At 33.5% G+C, this 16,225-nt stretch overlaps 1 long non-coding RNA gene across 1 annotated transcript; it reads left to right on the top strand.

Annotated features, from left to right (window-relative positions):
- Positions 1-592: 592 nt before the first annotated feature.
- Positions 593-15,865, top strand: LOC147916072 (uncharacterized). The gene is made up of 3 exons (XR_015553328.1): positions 593-802; positions 3,600-3,661; positions 15,435-15,865. It is a non-coding gene; the product is annotated as an uncharacterized LOC147916072 (long non-coding RNA).
- The last annotated feature ends 360 nt before the right edge of the window (positions 15,866-16,225 follow it).

Here is a 16,225-nt window from a genome sequence, read left to right as displayed (position 1 = left end):
TGTTTACAAAAGGTAATTTTCACAATTTGTTTGTTTCTTTTGTACCCAGAAGATATATATATCCATATCTATCTCACTCTCACTCTTGAATGATTTTGCATCTGAGTATAGAAATATCTCCAGCAATGTGACTGCTCTTCATATTCAGATAAACTCAAATATCATTCTGTCTTTATTGTTGATATTATATAATACATGTAGAAGTGACCTTCCCGGTCTCTGAAATTACTTAAATATCACTTCTCCATCATCCTTTCAGAGTTCTTTGTGAAATGCCCCTAGGCCTGTGTTCAAGTCACTCACTGTATATCCCTTAACTCTTTTGCTCTATCTGCAGATTTATTGGTGTTGTATACATACTGTCTTCAAATCTCTTTTCTTCATTGTGTCCGATATAGAAATTATCCTATCGAATACATTTTGTTTTGCTTTGCTCTACTTAACAACTGTATTTGGATTCTTTGTCATTGTCTAATTATTGTGTGTGTGTTTGTATCAAAATGTTCTTGTCTCATATGCTTATGTTCTTATTAACTTATTTCTTTATTATTTAAGTTATTTCTTCACATCTTTTAAAATCTAAAGCATATTTTTTTTTCTGCAGAGAAAGAGTCGCCCTGAGCCAACACCTGTTGCCAATCTTCCTGTTTTTTCTTTTCCCTCCCCAAAGCCCCAGTACACGGTTGTATATCCTATTGTAAGTCGTTCTAGTCCTTCTATGTGAGCCTCTGCCACATCATGGCAACTGACAGATGGGTGATGCAGTTCCACCACCGGAAAGCAAACCTGGACCACTGAAGCAGTGAGTACCAAACTTTAACCACTAGGCCATCAGGGCTGGCTCTAAAACATCTTTTTAAAATTCATTTTGAGCTAATACATGCATTTCTTTATGAATTACTTTATATCCCAACTCTCTATACTGTTGTGTCTTTCTTAGTATTATTTGCCTTGATAAGATTAGTTACTTTATTTGAAGGATTTACCTTTTCATATATATATGAATAAGTTATTGCTTATTGTTATATATATAGTTTGTTTTATAGTTTTTCTCTTTGTTTATTGTTTCCCTTCCCTTTGTTCCCTAAGAGCCCAATTCAGACCCGTGATGTCTATCAGTAGCTCTAAATTTCCATGCTGCAATTATATTGTAATTACAGAGCCTTTTGGCTAGACCCAAGTCTACTTGGCTTTCTCTCTTCCTCCCATCACCTCTCTATATGAGTATACAACTTTATACACACTGTGTGTGACACTCTCAGATATTTTAGGTTCTCATTTTACTCAAAGTCTAGAACTCTTGCTACTTGTCAGGTAATCTTGTTCCCTGAAGTCTAACACCAAGCCACCATTGTCTATGTCTGGCGCGAATGCTCCACAGGCTGTGGCTTCAACTTGAAATAACCATCGTGTGTACTATTTCACGTCTGAAACAGACTGAGCTGTACTTTGTTTTGAGAGCAGTGATCTCTTTATTAATTTTTTTAAAATATCTGAAATTGCTATAGGTTTTCAGTATGTTATTTTATTTGTTTGTTTTATCAGAGTTAAAGCGTGGATTATAAGTGTATCTTGATTTCAATGAATGCTCACCACCTTTCTTGTAGGACAGAGACATGGCACGAAAAAAATATCCTACTTTTCTATCAAATGTTCATAAGCTTAACAAATAAAAAAATTGAACATAAAGTATGATTTAGAAAAATGTGGACAAAAAAGAAGAAATAAGATATTTTCTATATTTATAATACAATTTTTCAAAAAAAGTAAAAGTTATTTATGCATGTGATGGTTAATTTAATGACATGTTAAGTGTCAAAGGGGAGGGATACTAAGAGTTTATGAACTGTGTATTAAATTTAACCATCCTTTTTACAATTAATAATCTCTGGAATACACATTAAGCCTAAATACATGAATAACTCTAAATTGAGGGTCATGATATTAAATCTCCATGATAAATCTCAGTGAAATTATAACAAGCTAATGAGCATAATATGTAGTACAATTGTCTTTTAAATTATTATGACTCATAAATGTCATATTTGTAATCCATAACACCATGAATTATAGTTCAAATGAAATTTTGAATGTTTAAACTTTCATTTTTATCTTGATTTTATTTTAGTATTTTATAATTGTCAAAAATACAAAAAAGTTAAATAGACTTAATCTTAAAAGAGCTTAACATTTTGTGAAATTTTAGTACTTCAAACTCAGGCTCATATTGTTTCTATAAGATTGTGTCTGAATTAATGTGTATGTTTTTCCTGTCCTCTGGAGGCAGCTACTAAGCTTGCCCTCATATTCCATAGGACCCTATAAAATTGTACCCAAACACCTCTCATGAAACACCCTGATTAATAATAAAATGGAGAGTTACTTACTCAGTTTTCCACTTACCATTGTCAAATATATGTAAATTTTGTCATATTGTTCAACTCTAAACTATATAACTCTAATTTTCACTGACATATTGTATACCTGAAATGATTTTATTTTAAATAATTATACACATATTGTCATATAAATAATAGGTAAGTATAAAAACAAAAAGTAAAAGCTATTTTTAATCTCACAAACCAGAGGGTAATATTGTTGACACATTGCTATATTTCCATGTAGTGTTTTTTAAATGAAAATATCTTGTATATGTATAGCCAACTTAAAAATATTTATGTGTATTTTTTAACTAAACAATTCCTCATGCTATAAAATATTTTCCATAACTGAAGTTATTAGCTTCACGATAAACTGGTATGCAAAATTATGCTCAGGTTTTGATGTGCAAGAATGCAGTAAGCTACCTATGATTGAGTTTAGATTGTTATTTTTGGAAAAAATATTGTCTCTTTCCTATACCGTAATTATATATTTTAAATATTAATGGATATATCTTATTCCTAGAGATTCACTAAATATTTGTTGGAAGCTTGTTTGTATTGTTCTCTGCTGTAACTTCTGTTTATGGAGTTAAGATCTGTGTGATTTTTTTAATGAATAATTGAATTGTAAGTGTATGATAACTGTCTAACATGTTTTTCAATATCCACCTCAACATTCATAATAAATCTTTCTCAGAAATAGTCCTGGCTTAGATGTTTTATTGTTGAAGGACTCACTATATCCAAAAACAGCTTTCAGGCTCCCACCAGGGGCAGAATTAGCTACAAGAATCACCAGTTCAGAGAAACTCAAACCTGTGGCTTACTGTCAGGTATTTGTGGTTCTTCCAGGCTGGAAGCAATTTCCCCATCAGGTGTCTTTTTCCAAAAACAATGCTACTTAGTCGTCAGGTTGTTATCAGTTATCTTAGAACAGAGCTAAATAGTTAACCAAAGATCAATTATGCGCGTAGAACAGGAAAAAGTTGTGCTAACCCTCTGCGCACACGTAACTGTTTTGCTTTTTATAGATTTTGGTCTTTACATTTTTCTTGACAAACAAGACATACATATACATATATATGTATAAAATTACATACATATAGTATAAAGAAATTTGTCTGTGTACATATATAACAAACTGAGTTTTTTAATTCTAGTTTATATATATATGTATAGACATGGCGTCAAAGTTTCATTTTCTTTTTTTCCCAGCGTTATGGAGAGAATGAAGAAGTAGGAAAGGAAGAGGATTCCAAATGGGACATTCTCTGCAGGTACAGGAATTCAAATCCTAATAATATTTCTTAATAAAAGAAATATGAGTAGATTATTTCTTTTGAAAATATTCAGCATTGGAAAGATAAATTTAGTTGTAAAATTAGTAAGATCATAAAAGATTATATGTTTCACACCTTTCATGCTATTTCATTGTTTTATAACACATCTGGAATGTCTATTTCTAAATATCAACTCTTCTAGTTATTTGTATACAGCATACTCTTTCTCACCTCCAGTTCTTTCCAAAATGATGTTTCTCTTTCCAGAATTTATTTCTCTTTTTATTATTATAGTTAATTCCTAGTCATCCTTCATAGGCCGCTTAGCTTTTACTTCCACAAGAGACTTTGCTTTCTCATCTTTATAATGAAGGACTGGTTTAAATAAACCTATTGCTTCTTGCATATTTAACATTCTATTTTAATTATTTTGAATTCTCATTAATTGTTTTTATCCTTATGTAGTTTTCTTGTTTTTCTCAGTAGATGGTAAACCAGATGTTGATCCACTGAGATCCAAATATAATTGTCTTGAAACCTTGTTCCCACCCTATGGAAACCCCAAGCCCTCACTAAGTTTCTTGATGATTTCCTGAGTTCGTATATTTTTGGGGAGAGTTCAATCTCCCTACTTTTGTTTTTCCCATGCACACTACCTCTGCTTTCTGTAGATTAATATAGAACTCAATCTCTGCTATTTGCTTTAATTGCCACCCAACACTCAAACAAAACACATACCACTGACGTATACCTTGCATTTGAAACAGTCAATTTAACAGTGATACGTTTTTGTTCATTTTGGTGATGGCAGTGGATTGTGTAAAGTACCCAGAGAATGGAGTTAGAAACCAAAATCTGGGTTCTGGATTTGCTCATTGTTACTGGGGTGTCTTTGCTTCTAAGCCCTCTCAAGTGACAGAGTAAGGATTAAGAAGATATATGAGAGTATACTAACCCAAGTATATACACATATATACAACTATTTCTATGCATAACCATCTGTGTCTATATTAAGCTAAACATGAGTTCATACTGATGTCTCCTACTCTAATCCATTAACACATGGATCATTCTGGCTTACCTGTAACCTCCCACTCTAACACTGAGAATCCTGGCTCCCATCATCTGCCATTCATTTACTTAATTGTTTAATCCCAGTAAATATGTACACTGGTTTCAGAATTGTTAACCTGTATCCTCATGGGAAAAAAGGTTATCAAATAGAATATATGCATTTGATTTTGAGTTCCAGTTCTTCTCATTCCACTATGATAGTGTTGTCCTTAATAATTAATGAGTATAAATATTTTTATTATTATCACAGAAACATGCAAGGAAACTATCAGAGAGAAGTAAATGTGTATATAACGCACTGTGATGATAAGAAACAAATAAATGATGAAGCATATCAATCACTATCTTATTTAGACATTTAGCTTAAAATATATCTTAAACAGTTTGTTTAATGAAAATAAACCACTATGTTTGTGCTTCTTGTTTGTCTACGGAGGATCCTCTGAGAGTTTATTCCCAGAAAGGAAAGAATTTGAGTCTTGACCTACTAACTCTCACAAGAGATTGAAACAGCTTAAAAAATAATACATATGCAGGCCAGCGCTGGTGGCTTACTGGTTAAGTTCGGGGTGCTCCACTTCAGTGGCCTGAGTTCGGTTCCCAGGCACAGACATACATGGCTGATCAGTAGCCATGCTGTGGCGGCGGCCTACATACAAAATAGAGGAAGATTTGCAACAGATGTTAGCTCAGGGTGAATCTTCCTCAGCAAAAAAAAAAAAAAAAGTACATATGCAATAAAATAATTCTTTGGAGAAATTAAATGGTTTAATTAAAGAAATACTAATAATTATGTTTCTGTACATCTTATAACTGCTTATCAGCTTTGTCTCACTTAAGAATTCTGTTAGTTGGTTAATGACCTCATACTTAGTTTGGATAGAATCCAATCATTGAATTCATATCTTCCATTCAGAAAACTGCCTATATTCACATTTTTTATTGTTTTCAAACTTCATCATACCAAATTCCTGTGTAAACTGAAATGTTATGCCCTCTCTCTAGTCAGAAAAAATACATTTGATGAAGTCTATTAGTTTTAAGCCTTGGCACACAGCAAGATAGAAATAAAAACACAATACAATAAATAAGCTAAACATAGTCAAAGAAAATGGAAAAATTCACTCAGAAGGAAAAAAAATAAATGTGAACTTTGGTTGTTGACTAATTTTATTTTTACCTTTTAGCAAGTGCAAAATACTGACATACTACACACTTACCTATAAGTAAAGGCAAACTTTTGGTTTTCCATCCCTGTAACATTTACCATACTTGCTAATCTCTCTCTCAATGTAGTAATATGGTACGCCTCCTATTGAACTTCCCTGGTCTTCTTCCTGACCAACACCTGTATCTAAAGGTAAATTTTATACATGAAGAAGACCACTTAGCATACCACCTTTTAGTGTGACCTTGGTAGAAAGATTGAAGGCCTTTTTTTTTTGGTTTAAACTTATGTAACAAGAGAAATATAAATCATTTTTTGTGTGTGAATCCTTGAAGAACATGGCCCCCCCAAAAGTAGCTTAGTAGTGATAAATGTATTTGACTATTAGTGATTTGGGAAAGACAGCAAACTGCAACTCAAGAGTTTTCTGATCCTGTACACCTATGGGACCTAAAGTTACTATTCTTCTCTCCGGGAGCAGAGTCTGTCAAGAGGAAATTTATGGAAGAGTGCCAGTCCTGTACAATTTATAAGACCAAAGAGGAATCTTGGAAAGTGCTACATTCTTAATGATATTTAGCAAGTTTTGTTTTTTGTTTGTTTTGGTTTTTATTGTGTTTTATTTTAATAGGAGATGAATGTATTGGGGTAGAAGGATAAATAGAAAATAGGACCATGTGTAGAAAATGAAGAAGTAGGAAAGGAGGAAGAGTCCAAGTGGGGCATTCTCTGCAGGTACAGGAATCCAAATTCTAATAAAATTTTGAAGGAGTAAAATTATTTAGAGATTGTGAAGTTGCTATGAGCTTAGGTTATCCCCAACTAACTAGGGTAAATAAATCCTAGTTATTTAGTAAATCCTAGTTATTAGTAAAATAAATCCTAGTTATTAAAATAAAAACAACTTATAATGCTACTTTATGTAGTTCTTAAAGAAAATGAATATATTGTGCATATGTTCCTTTGTGTAATCTGATAGGACTAGGAATATATAAATTAAAAGGAGAGGGCTGTCTATTCCTAGAGTAGGCTATGGAGAACTTAAAATTCCTTAGAGTGGTTTTGGAGGTAGGAAAGTTTGTGAATATTACATTATTAAATGACTCAATGCTACAAGTCCACCAAGGGTACTCAGATTTAATGGGACTAGCATCAGCTCACTTAAAGTTTTGGTCCAGCGTTATGTGCTGCAAGCCAGTGATGGGTAACTACTTCAAACTGAGCTACACGTTTAGTGCATGCTGGCAAACCAAGAGACAGAGGTTACAAGGCAGGATGTGGCAACTTCTATCTTACACTCACTGATTAGGCCTCCCAGGTAAAAGACAAAGAAGCTGATTTTAACAGATTTAGCTCTTATGATTTTGCAATGCCTACAAAATTTTAGCTGAGGGCCATTTTTATTCTTCATTATTGTGATGTGATGTTGGCTATGCTAGAATAGTAGTTACATCTAATATTCACAAGGCCCCCAGAATGATTGGGCAGTGTTCTACAGCAATTATTTTTGTCAAGGAAAGTCAATTATTTTAAGAACTTGATTAAAGAATTACTAATTAATAGCATTATCTCAAAGTACCAAGCACATTTTAATTGTGCATTGTTGTAAGGCAGAAGAAATCAGAGAAAATTAATGTGTGCAAATTATCACAAAAGATTGGTTTATTTAAATTCTGCTGTGTACAGAATGCCCTAGATTGCTTAGTGGCAAGCTACTTTAGTTTCAGATTAGAAGATACTTTCAGCCTGGGAAAGTGGATAAACACATTCATCTGGCCAATGGGATATTGTTTTTAATTCAAAAATGCCTTGGAAAATCTCTGAAACCTAAGCATCCTTGCGAACACTGATGTTTGAGGCTGTTTCACTATATTCAGAAATATGAATTACCTAGAGGTACAGGTATATTTTGGCAACTTAATTGAATTTAAAGGGATTTAGAAAAGCATGATCAATGAATTCGGGAAAAAGCAGATTCTAAATTGGCACATAATAATTTTCAATTTTGTAATATCTTAGTGAAGTATGTTGGAGACATAATTGCTCAACCAACTATAAAGAACATTCAGAAAACATGTGCCTCCCCTTATTTTGTAACTCTACCAATGAATGTAAGGAAATTAAAAGTGTTTAGGAGTTAGTGGTTATTTGAGGCAGTTTGTCAAATAATTCTCCAAGATAAAACGAAAAAAGATCTCTTATAAAGTTGGTGTTGGAAAACCACATACGGGTAGATGGCCCAGTGCAGCCGCAGAACGATAATCTGTGCCACCCCCACACACATCATTGTGGAAGGGTTAACGAGAAAGCTTCAAGAAGCATCATTGTATTCACTTTTGTTAATTCTAATACGCATTTATATTAATGCTGACACTATATCTGGGTTTGGGGCATAGCGTATTTTTGTGGGGAAAATACATCACATTTTCTCATGGATAGCAGATTCTAAAACTCTGTATTTCTCAGCATTCTTAATTGCTAGCCATAGAAAATAATTCTGGCTAATTCAAACAGAAAATGAGTCTCTATTTTATTCCTCTAGTATGTGAAGTTATTTTCATGCAACCTATATTTAGAATACGAAGAAAACTAAATATAGTACTTTTTCAGTGAACTTGCTATGAAAACAAGCATATTTTTATCCAGATATTGAGGGAAAGTCGAAGAACTACATAGAATAGGGTAGAAGGATAAAGCTATAGAAATAAATCCCTTCACAGAGGGGCTCAGTAGCAGTTCTGGCCTAGCTGCTATAAGAAACCAAAAGGTTAGCAAGTTCACAAGCAATATAGAGGAGAGGGAAGTCCTAGTGTTCTCACCAATGTCACTGTATGCTTGGTTTGTATTTGGCGATGAAGAAGGAACTTCATTTATCAAAATTTTCTACATCACTGTGGATGTCTCCAGCTGTAGGTTTGACTTTAAAGAACCTCTTCAACAGCGAGAATGTATATATCAACTATAACACAATTCTTTTGGCACCAAGCCGTAAATGATGTTAGTGGTACTTGGCTCATTGATGATTTTGAGCACATTGAAACTAGCAATGGTTTTTACATCTTTGGAATTTGAGCTGGAAGTCATTAAAACAAGCTGGTATGATGATGACAGCATCTGTAAGTGTTTTCCCAAGATAGACTTTTGTGCTTCCCTTCATTTTTGTCAGCACCATAGCATACCTCCCATGAAGAGGAGCTCATAGCTCCGCCCTTGTACTCTACCTAAGCCTTTGCTTTTCCTGCATTAGTCACCACCATGAACGACCAATGCTCCATGTCTAATTGTACATCTACATGGTCAAATTTGCATCCATTCAGATGTTTAGCATCTAAAACTAGTTTGGCGAGGTTCACATATCTCCAATCAATAACTTTCTGTCAGAAAAGGTAACATTACTTGCAGTGATCCTGATTCTCTATCCTTTTTATTGTACTGGGACTTATCTTTGTAGAAATATATGGTTCCAAGGTTAGGGACAATAGCTCCATTTGGCATGTTTACTCGAAAAGGTGGATTTTTGGTCTTTGGTGAAGTATTTAGATACTAGCACTGAATGCAATACTTGCCAAAGAACGAAAGAAGACAGATTTGTTCTTTAGTATCACTCTCGCTGGGGACAGTAAATAAAAAGGTGGAATCCTCCCTCTTATAAACCTGAAACTCCCTCCACTTGTATCTTCCAGCACTTGTGACTGACGTCGGTAACCCATGATAAGATGCTTAGCTACTTCAAAGATAAGGCTTTGACTTAAATACTATATTGTTATAAACACCTCATTTAAAAATATTAAATGTCTACTTTATGCAAGGCAATGTACTTGAGTTTTTAAAAAATCAGGTGACTAGACAAAATTATTCTAATATTATAGATGAAGAAAGCATAAAGTTAGTAACTGGTGGAGCCAAGTTCAGGTTTAGATCAACATAATGCCAAACACTTTCTTAAGTATTTTTTGCTCTGAACTCCTACCTCACTGTATGCATTTGTGTCTGTATCTAGGCACCAAGCATAGTGCCCTGACTTAGTTAATACATACTCCATGTGTCCCCTAGAATCCTAGAGAGTTTCGGTGCACAGGGATATGAAGCTGTTCAAACTCAGCAGAAAGTACCATAATGGATGTCATGGGGATAAAGAAAAGAGGGCTCATATGTGCAAGTCACGCTATATGCATTTGATTTTTTTAAATTAAATACACAGAACTTCAGAACAATATGCACCAACACTGCAATCTTGCAATCTGCATGCCTTTATATGTCCTTAATTCCATTATTAATAAATCCAAGTAAATTTCTTATTTACTTGATTCAGTCTTCTTTATTTCCTGTTTTGTTCCACTATGTTTCAATCAATTTCACAATACATAGAGATATATCTGTGCCTTGAATTGCATTTAGAAATACAGAATTTCAATAATATAAGTTTTTAACATTTGTAGAAAGTATGCCATATTTTCTAAACCTTTCTCCACACAGACACCCACATCTTTCTTATTTGAGTCTTTGTGCACAAGCTACAATAACAGAGTATGTGTTCACTTCCCTCTCTAGTTCAAAGGAAAACATAAACCACAGAAGACAGTATATGACTGAGTCCTTCTGGCTCTCTTAGGCTTCAAATACACTTTTAAGAGTGCCCTCCATAATAAATGTGAACTGTAAACTTCATACAAGTATTGATTTAACCTGCAAAAACATATCAAAGTAAATACAATTTAACCATTGACCAACATGTCACCCCTTTTCCATGCAGGTGTGTTTTTTGCTAATGTCACTGTTTCACAGAATTGTTTAAGATAGAAAAGACTTTTTCTCCTTTTCTTGAAGCAAAGAAAAAGTAAAAGTTTTATGACTCTTTCTTATCTAAAAAATGCCATTCCATTCAGTTAATGACCAACTTTTACATTCTTATGTTCATAAACCGACTCTTTCTTTATTTCATCAAATGCAGTTCACATCTGGCTTTGGTGATTGTTAATCCATGCTGTCATGTCAAGGCCACTTGTGGACAGAAGAAATTCATACTGCCACTAGAAGTTTTTGTTTGGGATTTTTATTCCATTCTTCTATTGTTATGAAAAGACACATACAGGGCATTTTGATTCTTCAAAAACATGTTGTAGATAAGTGCATATTTCTACTCAGACATTATCAGCTTTTAACAGAAATGAATTCTTGTCACAGTGTTTTGTTGGTAATTAGCCTATTCAGTAATCTGCAGAAGCAGAAAATAAATGAGTACCTAAGGGTTAGTGGCTAATATCTGAGATACTACACATTTCCTTTTTGAAATAGACAGTCTGTATTTAATGTGGGAATTAAAACTAGTCACTGCCAATAAACTGGCAGGAAAGACAGGAAGTCCTTAAAAATTAGAGACATTGAATCCTTTTATAAAGCCTTCAGAGTTAATTTCATTCCTATATATAGTCTTACAGGCAAACAGATGGGAGCAATCATTTTAAATGGTTCTTACTAAATATTTCAAATATTAACCACTAAAATCAAAATTACTATGTTATACTAAGACATGATTATTCTTACTCATACTGGAATGTGCCAAGTGAGAATATAGAGTTTTCTCTGCTTCATGGTTATTGACACTCTTTCTGGAGTGTGCAAGGAAAGAACACAGAGTTTGAGGAGAAGTTCTAAGAGAGAATCTGATGCAGAAATATTTTATGAGTGAACAAAGGCAAAAATAGCCTGTTGGAGAGTGAGGTGGTAAAGTCACATTATACAAAGAAGACTCAGAGAGAGACTGGCCTCATAAAAACCAAAAAAGAAGAGCATTTGAAAGAAGAGAGATTTTGTTATAAATATTCCAAGCAACTGAACCAAATGAATTGTGACCTCTGGATATAAACATTAGAGAATTAGGTGGATTTTACATGTAGTATTGAGACTAGAAAGGAATTGGAATTGAGAAGACTTAATTTCTCTTTCAAGAAGTCTGGCATGGTCAAAGGAAGTGGAACATTACCTAGATGAGGAATAAAATAAACAATAGTATTTATTGTTGATGTTGTTGTTGTTGAAGAAGGAAGAGACTTGAGGATAAGGCCTCTACAATGCAAGTTCTCCATAACTGTTATTGGACTCATAGTTACATCATTCTGACAGAGGCAGCCACAAGAGAGGGGGATTTTGAAGTATATCAATGGAGGAAAGACAAACAATACAGCCATTTCTTAGAAGAGTAGGAAAAAAAGTGTGTTGAGAGGACTACAAAAGTTTGGGGAAAGGTGATCACAGACCTATACCATTTGTCAGTGGCCATACTGTGGCGGCAACAAAATAGATGAAGACTGGCACACGTGTTAGCTCAGGGCGAATCTTCCTCAGCAAAGAAAAAAAAAAGTCAGATCAAGTAAAGGGAGTTCTAAAATGAATGAGGTGACACATACAGACAGCAACACAAAGTCTACACTGCCTCCCAGCAGCAGTGAGCAAGAGGATTCTGCAGATGAAATACAGTCACTCACCTCTATTTTTTCCCCAAATTATTAAAAATAGGCCTTTGGCATAGGAGCTCCTCAGTTTGGAGGTGCTCAAGAAAGAGTTCTTTATGCTCTATCCCTTCCCTTTGTGCGTTTCCAGGTTGCATCTGTGTATTTAGAATTGTAAGGAATTGCTCTCGGGAGAGTAGTGGGGAGAGGTGTTAATTAACCCTTTCCAGGACATTTGGGCTGATCTGCTTGCCAGCCCAGGAACTTCCTAAAGCTAATTCCCAGGCTACAGTTAAATGCAAGTTTAACACCATTTCATTTTTTAAAAATTTTGCAATAAACTTCTAAAAAATACAATAGCATGACTTTAAGGTGTCTTAAATATTCTAAAATAACTTATTGGCACATAGTTTAGCTCTCAGAGACTAGTGTCTGGGTATTAAAAATGTATTTCCAAAAAGCTTAGCTTTTACTCCCTTCTACCTGATCTTTGACATAGGCTTATATTTGGAGAATGAAGTCCTGTCACAGGACGTTGTTTACAAAATATGACATTTTTATCAAATGTAGAAAAAAATTCCTACCTTGGGAGATTTGGGGGAAAATTAATTGAGCAAATAGATGTAATTAATCATCTAGCTAATGGCTTGTACATCATAGATCCTCAAAAAATATTAATCTTATTATTTTGTCCTACTTTTTTCTCAAACCAGTTAGTTCAATCACATTAATAATAATCGAGTTCTGTAGAATTCAGAAAAAAAGCAGAATAATATTAGAAACTGTATATTATTAATATTATTTCACAAAAGTCAATTTTATTAAAAACCATAATTATTATACATATTTTTTGAGTTGTTACTATTTTCTAGAATAGAAACACTGAAACTCATATTATTCAAATAACATTCACATAAATTAAAATAGAATTTTATAGAAGAAGTAAAATGGTATATAGTTTTATGTTACTAGAGAAATGTGTCCCCAATTGGTACCCAAATCAAAAGATCTTCTGATAATAAATTATTATCTGTAACCCCTTTCAGACGCAAAATAAATAATAAGAGCAAAACATAGACTAACCGGCAACAAAGCAGAAATCAGCAGTGCCAGAGAAATAAAGGGAGATGATAGCCACAGCTTGTAAGGAAGTAGAATACTGTGTTGGAGGAAAACAACCTCCCTGAGGAACTTGATCAACAAAGACTTTTTAGAGAAAATGAACTTTCACTTGATCTTATGCATAGATGAAGAATTTTCTTCAGTTTTTAACAAGCATTTAGCCTGAGGAAGTGACACAAATAAGAATGGTTTGGGATAAAGGCAGCACAAGTTTTATTGAAGATTATCTGTTGCATAAGAATGAGCAAAAGAAGGCCAGACAAGAATACAAAAGACACTTTTGGCTAAGTGTTCTTAAATATCTAAAACCAGAAATTTTGGAATTTATATAATAATATTTATCCAGGTGCTCTCTACTTTTTTATGTATTATTATCCACAAAAGATTCATGGTTTCCACTATATATGATTTATCATTTTCATTTGTTTATTTCTTTAGAAATATTTATGTTTAGTAGTAATTCTAGGCATTTTTAAATATAGATTAAGAATTTAATTATAGCCCAGAGTATGGCTCACAGAACAAGGGTAAGCAACTTCAATTAAAGGAACCTATATAGTTATCTAAAAGTCTAAAGGTCATGAGGGATATAATTATGAATGATATGTAAATTATCCCCTAAATATATGTAGTCTACTAGGAGAATTGAAATATGGGCTTAAGAAATATGATAGGAGTTTAAAAATACATTTCTGAATATACAGATATACTACTGTCAGTTCAGTTATAACGTTTGCTTTGAAAACGTGGACTTGTTCCAACATAACTGATATATTAGGGAATAGTTTGAGAATAATGCAGATTTCACGTTTGCTTGTGTGTGGTTTTGTCCATGAGAAACACTAGGTGAATGCAGAAAATTTCACCTAGTTGAATCAAGCCATGTAGAAACATACAAAATGCGCAAAATACACACACCACAAACACCTAGGCACTGCCTCAGTTCAACACATCCTGTTGCATATGACTCTCTTCCACCATTCCACACCCCTCCAGCACCCAGTCCACAGTAGACTTCAGGTCTTTTTCAAGATAAAGTGCTATTCTAGTATCTAGCACTTAATCGTCTAACATCTGTAAAACTGTGCTGCCATTTTTATTAAGCTCTTATCTTTTATTATATTTGTGTCACTGAAGAAGTTTTTGACTGTTTTGTCCAAATCCCACTTTTCCCATAAACCCTGTGGATTTATTGACCAGTTTTGCATAGTGCAGTGCTATTTAGGAATGCGTATGTTGCCTTATAGCAGAACTGGCTGTATTAGGAGGTCAGAAAAACTGGTATTGTTGTATAGAGTTAGAAAAAGTTTGCAATATTGTATTTTATGAAACCTGAAGAAAGGGTTTAGAGAAGTTAAGAAAAAGGGCATTTCAAAAGTTCCAGTGACAGAAAACAGGAAACAAAAGGCACAGACGGAGAGAGAGAGCACAGGGCATACATGTTGAAAAACAAGGAATTAAGCTGGTTTGGGGTAAAGGTTACGTCAATTAAGAAAGAAATAGGGACTTATCCTTAGCAAAAATATCTCCAGACAAAGACATGTAGTATCTTAATTATCACCTTAAAATGCATTTAATGAAGTTTAATGTTAATGTGTAGAATATTGTTTCCTAGAGACTCACATATATGGTAGAATGTAATCTATGATTTTATTGCCCTGAAGGGCTATTTTACTTGGGAATTGAAGTCTTCTTAGGTTGCTTAACATACAGTTAGTATGTTTTTTTTTTTTACATAAGGGTAGCCTTTCATTCCCAAATTTGCGGTAGTCCCTTTACTTTTGTAGGTTTCTTTTCTGCCCATGCCCTCTTGAACAATAACATTAGTATTTGCCATGTGTCAATCAAGTCTGGCAGGTGCAGAAGCTCTTTTTGGTTAGTTTACATGGCTTTAGTTAATAGTATGTCTTTTGAATATTAGCTATAATTTACACATTCTGTTTCCATTTTCCTCCAGCCCTTGGAAGGAGGCTCACTTCAAACACCAAGAACAGAAGGCTGAAACAACTTGGACTGGAAACCAATGAAAGTTCATACTTCATACCACCTAAGACCTGAAGAAAATTAATGAATTTAATTTTTATGAATTATTTTAACAAATACAAATTAAGTCTCTGCAATATGATGGGTAATGTGATAGGAGTTATAATTTAACGTTGAGCATAACACACTCTGTTCTCAAGGATGGTATCTGTAAAAGGATGGAGCTGGATCCTTTCTTAGTTTCCTTTAAGTTTGCCTGGTTCTCAAATGACACAGCATTACACAAGTTGACTCATCTGACCTCCATTTTGCATGACTACCCACTTATTGCCAAGTTTAATAATGATAATAAATTCTAGTTTAATGTTTTTGACATTTTTTAGGCCTCGGAACATAGATTCTGCAAGGAACTATTTTAAATGTTGAAATTCTAGAAATAATAGCTTCTTAAAAAGATAAATGATTGCATAACATATGTTTAAAGGAATCTGTATTAACTCAAGGATATAATTCAATTATTACATAAAAATAAATATTCATATCATGTATTCCTACTATTTAGGAAGATGTACGGAGGAATACTTATGATTTGCACTCAAATAATTTTAAATTATTTTTATTAAAGAAACAAAAATCAATTTTAAATATATCAGTGTTCAATTATATTTAAAACAAAGAAATGCAGCCCTTTTTTGCTTTGAATATTTCATTTTACATCAGTGTTTTGTATGCTGCACAATACCATGCAATGTATTGCATTACTAA

Source organism: Ceratotherium simum, chromosome 10 (genome assembly GCF_057802395.1).
Source record: "Ceratotherium simum simum isolate JZ-2026a chromosome 10, ASM5780239v1, whole genome shotgun sequence".
Classification (NCBI taxonomy): Eukaryota; Metazoa; Chordata; class Mammalia; order Perissodactyla; family Rhinocerotidae; genus Ceratotherium; species Ceratotherium simum.
This window is presented reverse-complemented; position numbering and strand designations above follow the sequence as displayed.